The sequence below is a fragment of the Crinia signifera genome, chromosome 7 (genome assembly GCF_055691185.1).
Source record: "Crinia signifera chromosome 7, ASM5569118v1, whole genome shotgun sequence".
NCBI classification, from domain to species: Eukaryota; Metazoa; Chordata; class Amphibia; order Anura; family Myobatrachidae; genus Crinia; species Crinia signifera.
The window spans coordinates 69,987,808-70,004,085 of NC_139223.1; positions in this window are offsets into that span (position 1 = coordinate 69,987,808).

A 16,278-nucleotide genomic window follows, 5' to 3' on the forward strand; every position below is an offset into this window, starting at 1 on the left:
TCCTCTGATTGCAGCTTTGGAGGCCTGCCAGAATAGAGCAGGGTTCGTATGGGCCGTTTCTTTGTTGTTTTGTGTATATTCATCCCATGCTTTCAAGACCACTGCTTTTAGGGAGTCGGATGTAGTAATAGATGAGGGGCATCTCCATGATATGAATGAGCTTTTTTCTGGTGATATTTTTAGGGAAATCCAGATCACAGCATGGTCTGATATTGATATTGGTTCTATATGAGACATGAGGATTTTTGGGAAAAGGTCTGTGGAAGTAAGTATGTAATCTATCCTGGAGAGTGTGCTGGTGGCTGAGGAAAGACACGTGTAGTCACGGTCAGTGGGATGGAAGATCCGCCATATATCCTGTAGATGCAGTTGAGCTGCTAGGGCCGGGACACCTAAACTAGGGAGCTTTCTTGAAGTAGGGAATTGTTTGTCTAATTCTGGGTGGGAAATTAAATTGAGATCTCCGCAGAGAATGATTGGGAGATGCATGTGTGGGGTGAGTTGTTTAATGATAGTCTGGAAGAACGTTTTTGTATAGGCATTAGGGGCATAGGCGTTAAGGAGGATATATTGTGTATGTGCGATAGTGAGGCGTGTAAGAGTATATCTACCCTCTGGGTCGGAGTATAAGGTGTCAGCTGTCAGCGGAGTGCGTCTCTTGCTCAGGACCACGACCCCTCGGGCCTTGGTGTTAAAGGATGCAGAGGAATGCACCTGCCATTGGAGAGCGTTAAGTTTGGCGACCTCGGTAGGCATCAGATGAGTTTCCTGCAAACATACAATGTCAAGGTTTAATTTATTTAAATACATTAGAATCTTTTTGCGTTTTTGTGGGGAGTTGATGCCACCCACATTCCAGCTACCCAATGTTAACCCAATGTGGTCATCTAGGTAAAAGGTAGGGGGAAGGAGACAATGATATACAAAGCATATGTTGAATAATACTTGTGAAACACAATATCTGCATAGTGGTACCCTGTTGGGGGAGAGGAGGGGGAGGGTGGAAGGAGGGAAATTGAATTAAAATTGAAGTGTAGACTTCCAAACATAAATATAACAAAACATTTCGTCATCGATATTTTGCTCATCGATGAGATGTGGCGCTCCTTAACCTCGGAGCCCATAATTGAACATAACAGTAGAGGTATCTAGGCCTCTAATTAACCAACTGTCGCCCGCCAGGCGAGATTAGAGAGTGGGTAAATGCAATAACAGGGGGAGGAGGGGGGGGAGGGGTGGGTAGAGAAAATGGCAAAAGGGAAGAGAAAGGGGCATTCACATAATATTGCAAATTTCAAAAACATACTGATGTAATCATAGGTGTTAGTCTGCAAAAACCCCTATAATTGGTTTAGTTCAAGTGAGGGAAGGTGGGGGGAGGGGGGAGTTAAGTAGTGAAGTAATAACAGGTGGAAGGGGGAGAGGGGGTGATAGGTACAGTGATTAAAGATTAACTGTCCAGCCATAAGCGGGACGCCTATACCTTTTTCAGTGGATAAGGACAATACGGGGTTTAGGCAAGGGGGAAGGTATAAGGTGGGGGAGGAGGCTAAAGCCTCGGTGGCTGAGAGTTAAGTATGTTGTTTCAGGAAAACATTATCTGTCTGCAGTTGCTGAACTGGACCTGCCAACATTCAGCAAAAGAAACAAGAGTTGGTGAATGATTTTCCATATTATCTTGTTGTACCAGTGAAGGATAAGCTGCTAGACCAGTGTCTTGCTGCTTAATTATCTGCCGCCCAGTCTGTTTGTTGGTCTGCAGGAGGAGCGGCTTCATCTAGGTATGCGTCGGCGTCCAGATGGGAGAGAAAGTCTTTAAATGAGTTTCCCTCATAGATGCGCAATCGCGCCGGATATAACATGGCAAATTTTATCCCATCACGGATGAGTCTGGAGCAGGTGGGGGCGAAGTCTCTCCTAGCTTTAGAAAGTTCGGCGGAGTAATCCTGGAAAACAAGTATTTTATGGCCTTGCCACGTAATGTCCCTGATTTTGCGAGAGGATGACCATATGAGTTCCTTATGTAGGAAGTTTAGAGTCTTGAATATTACAGCGCGGGGCCTGGCGCCTTCTTGTGGCCGTTGAGAGCCCAGTCTGTGTGCGCGTTCGATGATTAGATCATTACACCTGTCTGTGATATGCAAGAGTTCTGATAAAGTCAAAGAGATCTTGCCCTTTTACAGATTCAGGGATGCCTATTAGCCGTAGATTACATCTCCTGGACCTGTTTTCAAGGTCTTGAACCTTGTTATGGAGGAAGTTTATTTCCTTGTTTGCAGATTTAAGAGATGATTTCAAGTCAGTAATATCAGCAAAGTTTGCGCCTGCTGTTTGCTCTGTGGAAATTACTCTCTGTTGTAGCTGATCTATTCTTCTGCCAAGATCGTCAGTCTGTGCCTTTAGTAGAGGACCTATGGCTGTCCTGATGGCCATGATCATGTCCCCATACGTGACTGGGGAATCGGGGGGAGGCAGGGTCTGGAGCGGCTGCGGGCACTCACTGTGGGAAGCGCTCTGGTCATCTTGGTGAGAGAAGCGCAGGGGGGGAGTGGGACCCCTTGAGTCTGGGGCAGGTGAGGTTGGTGCAGCTCGGCGGGAGCTGGCGTCTTGCGCCATCTTAGGACCTGGTGTTTGGCGGTCCTTGTCTCTCCTGCGTGTTTGGTTGCTCGGCATAGCGTTGTAATAGCGCTTCATACAATAGGGTGTAGGTAGGGGGGAGCGGTTTGGTGGCGGACGGCAGTTATGGAGGCAGAAAGCCGTGTATATTAGGTTTTCGGGCTGCCGGGTATTGGAGCTAAAATCCCCTGTTACTGCTGCATCAGGGGGTGGGACCGGGAGTCCTCACTCATAGAAATTTATAGAATTGCTGAGCCAGATGTCAGGTCAGTTTAGAGGTAAGATAAAATATAATACAGGGTAAAATATAGACATCACTGAGCTTTGGTGGGGGGTGGTGGATGGTGGTAGTTTCCACCTGTGGCTATAGACCCGGGGGGAGTGCAGGGTGTTTAGTAACCAGCGTGCAGCTCCTGAGCCTCTGTGTCTGGCAGCCTACATCAGTGTAAAAAAAAATCAGAATAGTATGGTGCTTATGAGGAGAGAGCACACAGTCCCCTCCAGGTGAAGCAGTCTGATAATGAAGGCTTGTGAGGCTTATCCGTATCTTGGGGGCTAAAATAGATAGCCCAGGGTTGCTGCTGTGTTTTATGCTGCTTTTTAAAATGGCGGCCGGGTCTTGGGCGCAGGGAGGCTTAGAAGCCCTATTTCTTCCCCACACTCTTCCCTGGAGGGAGGGTTGTCCCTGGGGAGGCCTCCGGAGGTAGTGGGGGATGTGCTGGTATGAGGTGGGTACCTGTAGCGGGCGTAGAAGCCCGCGATCGTGTCCGCGGCGTTCGCGTCTCGGCCTGCCCCAAAATTTAGGCCCCGGCTTCACCGGGCGCTCCGTCGGAGTAGGCCGCAACCCGCAAAGACGCTTAGAAGCGTCTCCCGGCTCCGCTGCTCTACCCGGCGGGCGTCCCCGGTATCTGGGCGCTTGAGTAGGTGGTCTGAGGGCACTTCAGGGGGGTCCAGGCACCTGCAAGCGTTGTTTTTTTGGGGTTTCCAGACGGAGCTCTCAGGCACTGCGTCTGGTCTTGGTCCCGGTCAGGCCACGCCCCCTGTGGAGGATGTAGTTAGATGGTGATGTAGCTGGTGGGTGATGGAGATAGTGGGAGACAGAGAAATAGAGGGTCATGGAGATAGGTGACGGAGATAGTGGGTGACAGGGAGATAGTTGCGTATGTAGCTTGTGGGTGACAGAGATAGTAGGTGACAGGGTGGAAGTGTGTGATGGAAATAGTGGGCGACAGGCAAATAAGTGGGTGATGTAGCTAGTGTGTGAAAGGTACACTGTGGGTTATGTTCTGTCACGATCCGAGCTGTCAGACAGACTTTCCTACCGGCTAAGTGCCTCCGCAGGTTCAGCTTGCGGTCCAGACGTAATCTCTGCCGGCCTCCTGTCTCCCAGTGACAGTCCCCAGTGCACGGCAATCCACCTGTCCGCCGCCATTGCTCCCAGTATCCAGCATGGTGTGCACAAACACACTTTCCCGCCATAGCAGACATGGGGGCTGCCATGTTTTTCCCAGTCACATGTCTGTGCTGTCCAATCCTGTTGGTTCTGATCTCCCTGTCATACTTCCTCGGCCAATCCTGGCCACCCAGTGGGGATAAGTATGCTGGGAGCTCTCAGAACCATTGCTAGTGCTTCAGTTGTCTCCAGTGTATGGTCAGCTGTCCTTGTCTCCGTGCAAGTGTATTTCTCTGCTGGTGTTGTTTTCCATGCTGCAGTGTGTTCCAGGTTGTTCCATCTCCTGTGAAGTCCAGGTTATTCCACCGCCTGTGATCCTGCCTCTCAGCCCAGCGACCAAGCCTAGCTCCGGGACTCTGGTCCTTCCGATGCTCCAGCATCATCCACCATCGATGTTTCATCGCTAGTCCGATATTCCGGATCTCCTGCTTCCGTCCGTCATTCCGGACCCACAGTCATCTCCCGTCCGTCATTCCGGACCCACAGTCTCCTTCCATATCCGATACCCGAATCCGATGTTCCCACATCATCATCGATGGTCCGATATTCCGGATCTCCAAGCCAAGCTTCCGTCCGTCATTCCGGACCCACAGTCAAGCTCAAGTCTTCCGTCCGTCATTCCGGACCCACAGTCTTCACATCCGATGTTCCACCATCGATCCCACATCACATCACATCTGTAAAGTATTGCAATCTGCATGAACTCTGTTATTTCTCCTGCATACTTTACTGTCTGTTTATATTACAACCATCTGCAAATAAACTCCGGTTGTATTTTACCTCTGACTGCTTATTGGCTCTGGGTGCACTGTCGCGCCCTCCATGCGCAAGGGTCCTCTCCAACCTCACCGGTCCAGGTCCCCACCAGAGGTCTCAGTCTCGTCGACTGAGCCCCCCTGGTGTGACATGTTCCTAGTAGGTGACAGAGATAGTGGACGACATGGACACAGTGGGTGACATAGATAGTGTGTTACAGGGAGATAGTGGGTGATGGTAATAGTGGGTGACAGGCAGATAAGTTGGTGATTTAGCTAGTGTGTGACAGGAGTGGGAAAGAAAGACTGCTCCCTGCTATGCCGCAACATCCCAGCGGATTTATATATATATATATATATATATATATATATATATTGGTGCAAAATATAGTGGCTGCAGCGCCCATGCAGAGATCCTGCGGCTCCTGCTGCTGTAAAGTACCTGCAAACAGGGGAGTCAGAACGTTTTTTCGGTTGGGTGGGGGGGCAAAAAAAATCACAGTTTGTCGGCCCTACACTGCGCCAGGTAGCACCCCCATTACACACTACCGTTACACACTGCGCCAGGTAGAGCTCCCGTTACACACTGCGCCAGGTAGAGCCCCAGTTACACTCTGCCCCAGGTAAAGTCCCCTTTACACTTTGCCCCAGGTAAAGTCCCTTTTACACACTGCCCCAGGTAAAGCCCCAGTTACACTTTGCCCCAGGTAAAGCCCCTGTTACACACTGCCCCAGGTTAAGCCCCCGTTACACACTGCCCCAGGTTAAGCCCCCGTTACACACTGCCCCAGGTTAAGCCCTCGTTACACACTGCCCCAGGTAAAGCCCCATTACACACTGCCCCAGGTAAAGCCCCCATTACACACTGCCCCAAGCTAAGCCCCAATTACACACTGCCCCAGGCTAAGCCCCCATTACACACTGCCCCAGTTAAAGCCCCTGTTACAAACTGTGACAAGTAGACCCCTGTTACTCACTGCCCCAGGTAGAGGTCCCAAATACACACAATGTTTAGCTCTGGTAGAAAAAAAATGAAAACACACACACACTTGTAAGTATATAACCAGGGTGTGAGTGGGTTAATACTCACTGGTGTGGTTGCTGGGCTCCGTGCAGCAGCATGAAGAGGGGGGGCTCAGTAAACCGAGTGCAGGGAGTAGAGTTCCTTGCCTCGTAGTCGTAGCACGGCAGGAACAGAAAGTATTTCATAGCAGGGAGGGAGGATGTCATGCAGCAGCACCAGCCCATGCGCAGGCAGTGATGTAAGCAAAAACCCCATCCTGCCTGTGCTGCAGCTACTGAGAGGGACGGAGGGGACAGGCTTCCGGCGTCGCTGCCTGTCAGGCAGTTTAACTGCAGGAGAGGAGACAGGAGGCCCTGCGCGCCGCCTCAGGCACCGGCTGCGCAGTGAGTGTCGGGGGTCATTTGTTATGGCGGTACGGGGTACCGGCACCATATGTTTTAGCGGTACGCCGTACCACCCCGTACCGCCATACTTGCACCACTGAATAAACCTATAACAAATATTCAGATTTCGGTTTTGCGCTCTCTTTCTTTTTAAAAATATTGTTGGTAACTTAATAACCTGAATATTTAAACCCAGGCAACGCTGGCTACTTCAGCTAGTGCAGTGATTCCCAACAGTGGTTCCCTTGGGTGCCACCTGACTCCTGCAGGGGTGTCGTCTTACAGTAGGTTGGTGGTCAAGTTCCAAATCTAATTATTTATGGTTAAAACTATTGGCAAAACCAGCGCTAGTGGCTACCAATGATAAAACATGTGGACAAACAGATGCACAACTGTCAACCACAACAGAACTAAATAATGACAGGTAGGCAACATTTACTTCATTTAATATTTTTCCCAAATTTGTCAATAAAAACAGCTTTTATCCTAGGGGTGCCATAAAAAAAAAGTGCTGATACTGTAGGGTACAGTGATTCAAGTAAGTTTGGCAACCATTGAGCTAGTTTAATATATGTGCTGGCTGTCATACCCAGTGAACAGCAGCACCGCTGTGCTTCGCTGACCTTGCCGCAGCATAGGACACCGCGCTCAGCTTGCCTGTCTTCTATAAGCCCACCCCCAGATTCCGGTAGGCTACTTTCCCTGGAATCTGGGGGTGGGTTTATAAAAGATAGACAAGCTGAGCGCTGTGTTCCGTGCTACAGCAGGTCAGTGAAACACGGTTACGGTATAGATGATAGACAATGTCTAGGTTGGCAGTCACTAGGTCGACACAAGCTTATGGTCGACATAGGCAAGGTCAATAATTAAAAGGCTGGTACTGTATAAGGGTTACATGATTTTTTTGGTGTCTATGTAATCATACATCGACATGGAGACCGTATATGTACCGCTTTGCTCGCCATACTATTATATTCCAACTTTATGCCCACTTGTATAGTAAAGTATGAAAATCCACCTTTTTTCTGAAAAAAATCATGAAAACCTCATGTCGACCATAAGTCACTAGTCACTGTCCAAGGTGTCCATCTAGTCACTGTCGAACCCTTAGTGGTCAGACTAGTGACCGTTGACCTAGACATTGTCTATCCACTGACCGGATACCTTGAAAAACACGGTGCTGCGGATCACTGGGTATGGTTGTCAGCAAGCACACACATATATATATATATATATATATATATATATATATATATATATAACATACAACATTACATGTACATATGATAACTGGCTCCCCCATGCAATGTGTGGTTGGTACTCCAAATCAGGGACAGCAGCCGCCGCTGCTCCTAGATCACCTTCCCCTGTAAGCTCATGACCCACCTGCTGCCTCTGCACCGAATGCATCTCCCTCCATTAGCCATTCTTGCATACACTCCAGGAACAACCGGGAGGCTCCCGAAGGTTGGGTAGCCCTCCCAGCCCCTTGGGACAATAGACAAGTTTCCTGGGTCATGCCGCACAGGCCCCACCCCCAGGTAGCCCCTGCACCTGGACATCGAATATTAAAATGGATAGATGCAAAAAAAAATGTAGTAGTCAGGGGCGCCTGTTGGCACCCCTGACTACTACATACATAATAACACCTTTCCTACATCCACTCCTCCAAAATCTTATTTTCTATATGACATTAGTTTTATTATTTTATTGAAAAATGTTACTTTTTATTCATAAGGATACAATTATGAGATATACTGTTGCAGTAATGGAGATCCAAATAACAAGATATGAAAAGATCAAATATAAATCAAATTAAACCTTTATTCTATAACTTTTAGTGTAAAACAACGTAAACTTCATTAACTATATAAAGAGGGACAAACTGTCAGCAAGGCACTGGTAGAGTGATCTCACAATAGCTTGTGATGTCACAATAGCTAGTGATGTCACGATGGAGCTTGGAGGGTAAAAAAAAAGCAGCGCACTGCACAGAGAGCATTATTGTTGCAGAGTCACTGGACATAGAAGCAGCTTTGACAGATTTTGTCTTATTATCTTCTCAAACCATGGCGGAAATACCCTGCAACGTAGCGGTATACAGTACCTTATGTTTGGATGACCAAAAGATCGACTTGGTGTATTCAGTTTCAAAGCGAGTATGTGATGATGGTGAAATAATTCACCCAGGAGATCTACAAGAGGACCAACTGATGGTGACTATCAGGGATGGCTCTACAGATATCGAGATGGTTGGTGCTCCAAAAGCATGGAGCTATGATCGTTATTTAGGCTGGATAGAAGAGGCACATAACTATAGTGCCATGTGGACGCTCACAGAAAGTCTACTGCCTCATACTGTCAGCACGGACGTGACTGGCGATGATAGGAGTGACAGAGAAAGGAGCGGACAGCTGGAGGAAAACATACAAGAGAATCCAAATGACGACATGATGGACGCATTACAGCTCAAAAGAGAAGTGGAGGAGGAAATAAAAAAGAAAGAAGCTGAACTTAGAGAACTCCATCAAGTGAAGGAAAGTTTAAATGACATTCTAAAAGAAAAGACCCCACGCTCAGGCTGGCGAGGCTTCGTCAGCAGCATTAGCGGGTCAGTGCGCAATATATTCAGAAGACGCAACAGCACTTCTTTCCTCACTACAGAGGGTGTAGCAGGCTCACAGGCTGAGACAGACATTAATCAATGGGGCTCCTGGGGAATGACATATTCCCAGCTCCTATACTAGATCAGATTTGTCCGTGGGATAGGCTGAGCTCATCTTGGTGCGGACATTCTACACCTGAGAGATGAGCATTGAAGTCGCAAGGCTGAGCTCATCTAGGTGCAGACATTCCACACCTGAGAGATGAGCATTGAAGTCGCAAGGCTGAGCTCATCTAGGTGCAGACATTCCACACCTGAGAGATGAGCATTGAAGCTCCTGCCCCTTACACACCCTCTGCTGCACCACATTATCCTGGAACAGAGATTCAACACCTGAGATCATCACATACAGCACCTGGGGATTAGGGCTACTGGCGAAACCCCATTAAAAAAAAAACGACACAGTGCAGCCACCTCATGGGTGTGTTGGAAGAGCTGCTAATTATTTATAAAATGTTGACAGTTACATCTAACTTGTTGATGACTTATAATACCAAAAAATCAGGCGCAGTTCCAATATGTCAATTAGTACCAAAATTAAAACAATAACACCAAATAAATGAATTATTAAATGTATTCTAATGATCACACCGAAGATTTGGTAGTGCAGCTCCCAGAAGTAATTGGAATAGATTACTTGCAGAAATATTTTTAAAAGGACAGAGAGTGCAAAACCAAAATCTGAATATTTGTTATAGGTTTATTAACCAGTAAAAAACAATTCAAATATGCATTTGTAAATATATACAATAAAATACATTTATTACTCACTGGTGCCCATCTATTTAAGAGTGTGACTCTGTTAAATAAAATAAATAATGTATTTTATTGTATATATTTACAAATGCATATTTTAATAGTTTTTTACTGGTTAATAAACCTATAACAAATATTCAGATTTCGGTTTTGCGCTCTCTTTCTTTTTAAAAATATTGTTGGTAACTTAATAACCTGAATATTTAAACCCAGGCAACGCTGGCTACTTCAGCTAGTGCAGTGATTCCCAACAGTGGTTCCCTTGGGTGCCACCTGACTCCTGCAGGGGTGTCGTCTTACAGTAGGTTGGTGGTCAAGTTCCAAATCTAATTATTTATGGTTAAAACTATTGGCAAAACCAGCGCTAGTGGCTACCAATGATAAAACATGTGGACAAACAGATGCACAACTGTCAACCACAACAGAACTAAATAATGACAGGTAGGCAACATTTACTTCATTTAATATTTTTCCCAAATTTGTCAATAAAAACAGCTTTTATCCTAGTAGGGGTGCCATAAAAAAAAAGTGCTGATACTCTAGGGTACAGTGATTCAAGTAAGTTTGGCAACCATTGAGCTAGTTTAATATATGTGCTGGCTGTCATACCCAGTGAACAGCAGCACCGCTGTGCTTCGCTGAACTTGCCGCAGCATAGAACACCGCGCTCAGCTTGCCTGTCTTCTATAAGCCCACCCCCAGATTCCGGTAGGCTACTTTCCCTGGAATCTGGGGGTGGGTTTATAAAAGATAGACAAGCTGAGCGCTGTGTTCCGTGCTACAGCAGGTCAGTGAAACACGGTTACGGTATAGATGATAGACAATGTCTAGGTTGGCAGTCACTAGGTCGACACAAGCTTATGGTCGACATAGGCAAGGTCAATAATTAAAAGGCTGGTACTGTATAAGGGTTACATGATTTTTTTGGTGTCTATGTAATCATACATCGACATGGAGACCGTATATGTACCGCTTTGCTCGCCATATTATTATATTCCAACTTTATGCCCACTTGGATAGTAAAGTATGAAAATCCACCTTTTTTCTGAAAAAAATCATGAAAACCTCATGTCGACCATAAGTCACTAGTCACTGTCCAAGGTGTCCATCTAGTCACTGTCGAACCATTAGTGGTCAACCTAGTGACCGTTGACCTAGACATTGTCTATACACTGACCGGATACCTTGAAAAACACGGTGCTGCGGATCACTGGGTATGGTTGTCAGCACACATATATATATATATATATATATATATATATATATAAAACATACAACATTACATGTACATATGCTAACTGGCTCCCCCATGCAATGTGTGGTTGGTACTCCAAATCAGGGACAGCAGCCGCCGCTGCTCCTAGATCACCTTCCCCTGTAAGCTCATGACCCACCTGCTGCCTCTGCACCGAATGCATCTCCCTCCATTAGCCATTCTTGCATACACTCCAGGAACAACCGGGAGGCTCCCGAAGGTTGGGTAGCCCTCCCAGCCCCTTGGGGCAATAGACATGTTTCCTGGGTCATGCCGCACAGGCCCCACCCCCAGGTAGCCCCTGCACCTGGCCATCGAATATTAAAATGTATAGATGCAAAAAAAAATGTAGTAGTCAGGGGCGCCTGTTAGCACCCCTGACTACTACATACATAATAACACCTTTCCTACATCCACTCCTCCAAAATCTTATTTTCTATATGACATTAGTTTTATTATTTTATTGAAAAATGTTACTTTTTATTCATAAGGATACAATTATGAGATATACTGTTGCAGTAATGGAGATCCAAATAACAAGATATGAAAAGATCAAATATAAATCAAATTAAACCTTTATTCTATAACTTTTAGTGTAAAACAACGTAAACTTCATTAACTATATAAAGAGGGACAAACTGTCAGCAAGGCACTGGTAGAGTGATCTCACAATAGCTTGTGATGTCACAATAGCTAGTGATGTCACGATGGAGCTTGGAGGGTAAAAAAAAAGCAGCGCACTGCACAGAGAGCATTATTGTTGCAGAGTCACTGGACATAGAAGCAGCTTTGACAGATTTTGTCTTATTATCTTCTCAAACCATGGCGGAAATACCCTGCAACGTAGCAGTATACAGTACCTTATGTTTGGATGACCAAAAGATCGACTTGGTGTATTCAGTTTCAAAGCGAGTATGTGATGATGGTGAAATAATTCACCCAGGAGATCTACAAGAGGACCAACTGATTGTGACTATCAGGGATGGTTCTACAGATATCGAGATGGTTGGTGCTCCAAAAGCATGGAGCTATGATCGTTATTTAGGCTGGATAGAAGAGGCACATAACTATAGTGCCATGTGGTCGCTCACAGAAAGTCTACTGCCTCATACTGTCAGCACGGACGTGACTGGCGATGATAGGAGTGACAGAGAAAGGAGCGGACAGCTGGAGTAAAAACATACAAGAGAATCCAAATGACGACATGATGGACGCATTACAGCTCAAAAGAGAAGTGGAGGAGGAAATAAAAAAGAAAGAAGCTGAACTTAGAGAACTCCATCAAGTGAAGGAAAGTTTAAATGACATTCTAAAAGAAAAGACCCCACGCTCAGGCTGGCGAGGCTTCGTCAGCAGCATTAGCGGGTCAGTGCGCAATATATTCAGAAGACGCAACAGCACTTCTTTCCTCACTACAGAGGGTGTAGCAGGCCCACAGGCTGAGACAGACATTAATCAATGGGGCTCCTGGGGAATGACATATTCCCAGCTCCTATACTAGATCAGATTTGTCCGTGGGATAGGCTGAGCTCATCTTGGTGCGGACATTCTACACCTGAGAGATGAGCATTGAAGTCGCAAGGCTGAGCTCATCTAGGTGCAGACATTCCACACCTGAGAGATGAGCATTGAAGTCGCAAGGCTGAGCTCATCTAGGTGCAGACATTCCACACCTGAGAGATGAGCATTGAAGCTCCTGCCCCTTACACACCCTCTGCTGCACCACATTATCCTGGAACAGAGATTCAACACCTGAGATCATCACATACAGCACCTGGGGATTAGGGCTACTGGCGAAACCCCATTAAAAAAAAACGACACAGTGCAGCCACCTCATGGGTGTGTTGGAAGAGCTGCTAATTATTTATAAAATGTTGACAGTTACATCTAACTTGTTGATGACTTATAATACCAAAAAATCAGGCGCAGTTCCAATATGTCAATTAGTACCAAAATTAAAACAATAACACCAAATAAATGAATTATTAAATGTATTCTAATGATCACACCGAAGATTTGGTAGTGCAGCTCCCAGAAGTAATTGGAATAGATTACTTGCAGAAATATTTTTTAAAAGGACAGAGAGTGCAAAACCAAAATCTGAATATTTGTTATAGGTTTATTAACCAGTAAAAAACAATTCAAATATGCATTTGTAAATATATACAATAAAATACATTTATTACTCACTGGTGCCCATCTATTTAAGAGTGTGACTCTGTTAAATAAAATAAATAATGTATTTTATTGTATATATTTACAAATGCATATTTTAATAGTTTTTTACTGGTTAATAAACCCAGTAGTGCAAGTAGAAAAAAATTCTTAGTGGTACTGCGCCGAAAAATGGTTGTGGTTTTGGGCGTTGTCATATGACACAAGGGGGAGTGGCTACATGACAAAACTTTAGAACATGATGACATTTCTGTTTGGGCTTGTCAGAGCCGGCCTTAGGCATAGGCCAACTAGGCAATTGCCTAGGGCAGGGGTGTCCAAACTTTTTGCGACGAGGGCCAGATTTAGTGAAGCGTAAATGTGTGGGGGCCGACTATTCAGCCTGACATTCTTTGAATCATTAATCACATCAGAATGGTCCCCCACTCTGCCCCCATTCACTCTATGTCCCCCAGCCTGCCCCTCCTTCACTGTATGTCCCCCATTCACTGTATGTTCCCCACTCTGCACCCATTCACTCTGTCCCCCTTCCCTTAATGTCCATCAGTGCCTCCATTCATTGTATGTCCCCAAGCCTGACCCTCCTTCACTGTATTTCCCCCACTCTGCCCCCTCCCTTCTATGTATGTTTCCCAGCCCATTGTGTGAGCCAGAGGAAGGAGAGGCAAAGCAGGCACTGCAAGGACAGGAGATGCTTGGGCTCCCACTGCTGCGCTCCTCCGCTCTGCATGTTACGGGAGCAAGCTTCCCCCTTGCTGCCCCCCTCCCCAAACACTGCTGTCACTGTAATTGTGGAGTAGGGTGATATATACGATTGCAGCAGCAGGGGTAGGACACCAAACACATCTGACTGTGGTGGCCGGCACCTCCTCACTGCAGCAGACAGCAAGGTAAAGGCGTGCTCGCCGAGGCCCCGCCTTTAGTGTCCTGTGCTGTGCTTCCCACATCTGATGCTCTGCCCGCTTCCAGCTGGAGGCTGCGGGCCGCTTGAAATGACAGCAGGGGCCACATTTGGCCCACGGGCCTGACTTTGGACATGCCTGGCCTAGGGCATTTGGAATGCCTAGGGGCATCAGCAGCTTCTGCTGATTAAAATGATATGCAGCATGCCTATCTTGTGTGTGTGTGAGTGAGGCTGTTAGCGGCTGTGCGAGTAGTGTCTGTGGGTGGGTTGGTTGTGCAATAGTGTTCGGCATATGTGTAAGGGGCATTATGTGTGTCATGTATAAAAGCATTAATAATGTGTGACATGTGTAAGGGGCATAATGTGTGTCATGTGTATAAGGGCATTAATAATGTGTGACATATGTGTAAGGGGCATTGTGTGTCATTATGTGTATGAAGGGCATTAATAAAGGTTGGCATAATGTGTAAGGGGCATTATGGTTATAAGGACATTAATAAGGTGTGTCATGTGTAAGGGGCATTACTGTGTGGTATTATCAGGGGTGCCAAGAAAAAGGGGTAGGGGGTACAAATTACCCAGGCCAAAGTCTGATGGAAGGGCCCAGTGGGGGCCCCGGGCCCCGTCCCCTTAAGTGACAGCAGCAGCTGCAGCTCTTCTCCTCTGCCCAGCACACCCTGCTTTATGCTGGGTTGCAGTGTGGCCATGGAGGTGCTTAAAATACAATATTTTCTCAGGATTTTTTTCTAATGGTATAATGTGAATAATATGAGGAGTAATGTACATAAGGTAAAGTGGTACTACTGTGTAATGTAACGTGAATAAGGGACACCATCGCATGATATAATGTGAATAAAGTTGCACTACTGTGTGGCATAATTTGAATTGGGGGTACTATTGTATGGCCATGCCCCTTCCTAGCAAGAACACACCCCTGTTTGGGCTCCGCACCGAATGGGTGCGCTGTTTCTATTTAAAATATTGTGGGTAGAAGCACCAAAATGATGACTGCTATGATGAGGGTTGATGATCTTGGGAAAGGGGAGCAGGGTCAGAGACGGAACTAGTGGCGGTGCTAGGGGGCAACAGTCAAAATCTTGCCTAGGGCGTAATTTAGGCTAGGGCCGGCTCTGGGGCTTGTGCATTGCATCCTGAACACAAAATGTAGGGGCCAGGATCAAAGTGTAGGAGCCAGACAAACCGGAAGTAGGGATTTGCACGCCGAAGTCGCGCGGCTAAAATCTACACAGGACTGCCTGTTACATGTCACACACCCAATACATATTACTTATGCCATAATGCCCGTTACACAATATGCCACACATTGTAATGCCCATTACAAATAATACACTGCTTCTGGACGCATTTCCATTATTTATTAAGGCCCCATAGAAGCCTATTTGGTTCTTTTCACAACCTTCAAAGATATTCCATCCCTCCTAGCATCCATCACATCAGTCATGTCCTTCTGCATATGTGAAAATGGGGGGATGCACTGGTCGACTGGGATGAAGCAGTGGGTGACAGTGGGAGAGACAGGCGGTGTCTGGTAAAGGGTGACAGATAGTGGGTGACAAGGAGGGAGAGGGTGACAGGGAGATATCGAGTGATAGAGAGATATTGGGTAACAAGGAGATAGTGATGATTTAGCAGGTGGTTGATAGGGAGATAGTGAGGGACAAGAAAATAGAGGGATACGGAGATAGTCAGTGATAAGGAGATATTTTCCACAATCTCATCCATCTGTTCAAGTGATGCTCCTTCTCCCACAGACGTCCATTATCTCCACCTAACTCATTGGATTACAAAAAACCTGCATGGGACTCAAGCTAAGTTCCTAACATCCATATACAAAAGGAGAAGACGCCAAATAGGGAGGAATACCCTCATCCCTTCACAGGGAACTATTTCAACAGGGACTACTACATCACTCTTATTGCTGATGCCATCCACACCAGCCAACTACAGATGGTAATATTACTAACTCTCATTTCATATTCCGCATTTGTGGAGCTCCGCATATACCAGCCCAGCATCTTGTGCTCTCTCTTTTAACAATTATTCATTGTTTTTATTATAATTTTTGTTATTCCATTGTTTTTATATGCTTAAATTAAATTTGTACTAATCTTGAGATACCGTCTGGTCTTCATAATTATTCAGCCAGCGCTGGCACATTCCCTTTTTTTCCCTATATTGTTTTTGGGTCTGACAACCCAGTGCCAGCAGCTGTTGATAGCGCACCACTCACCACCTATATCTCAGTGATAAGGAGATAGTGGGTGATAAAAT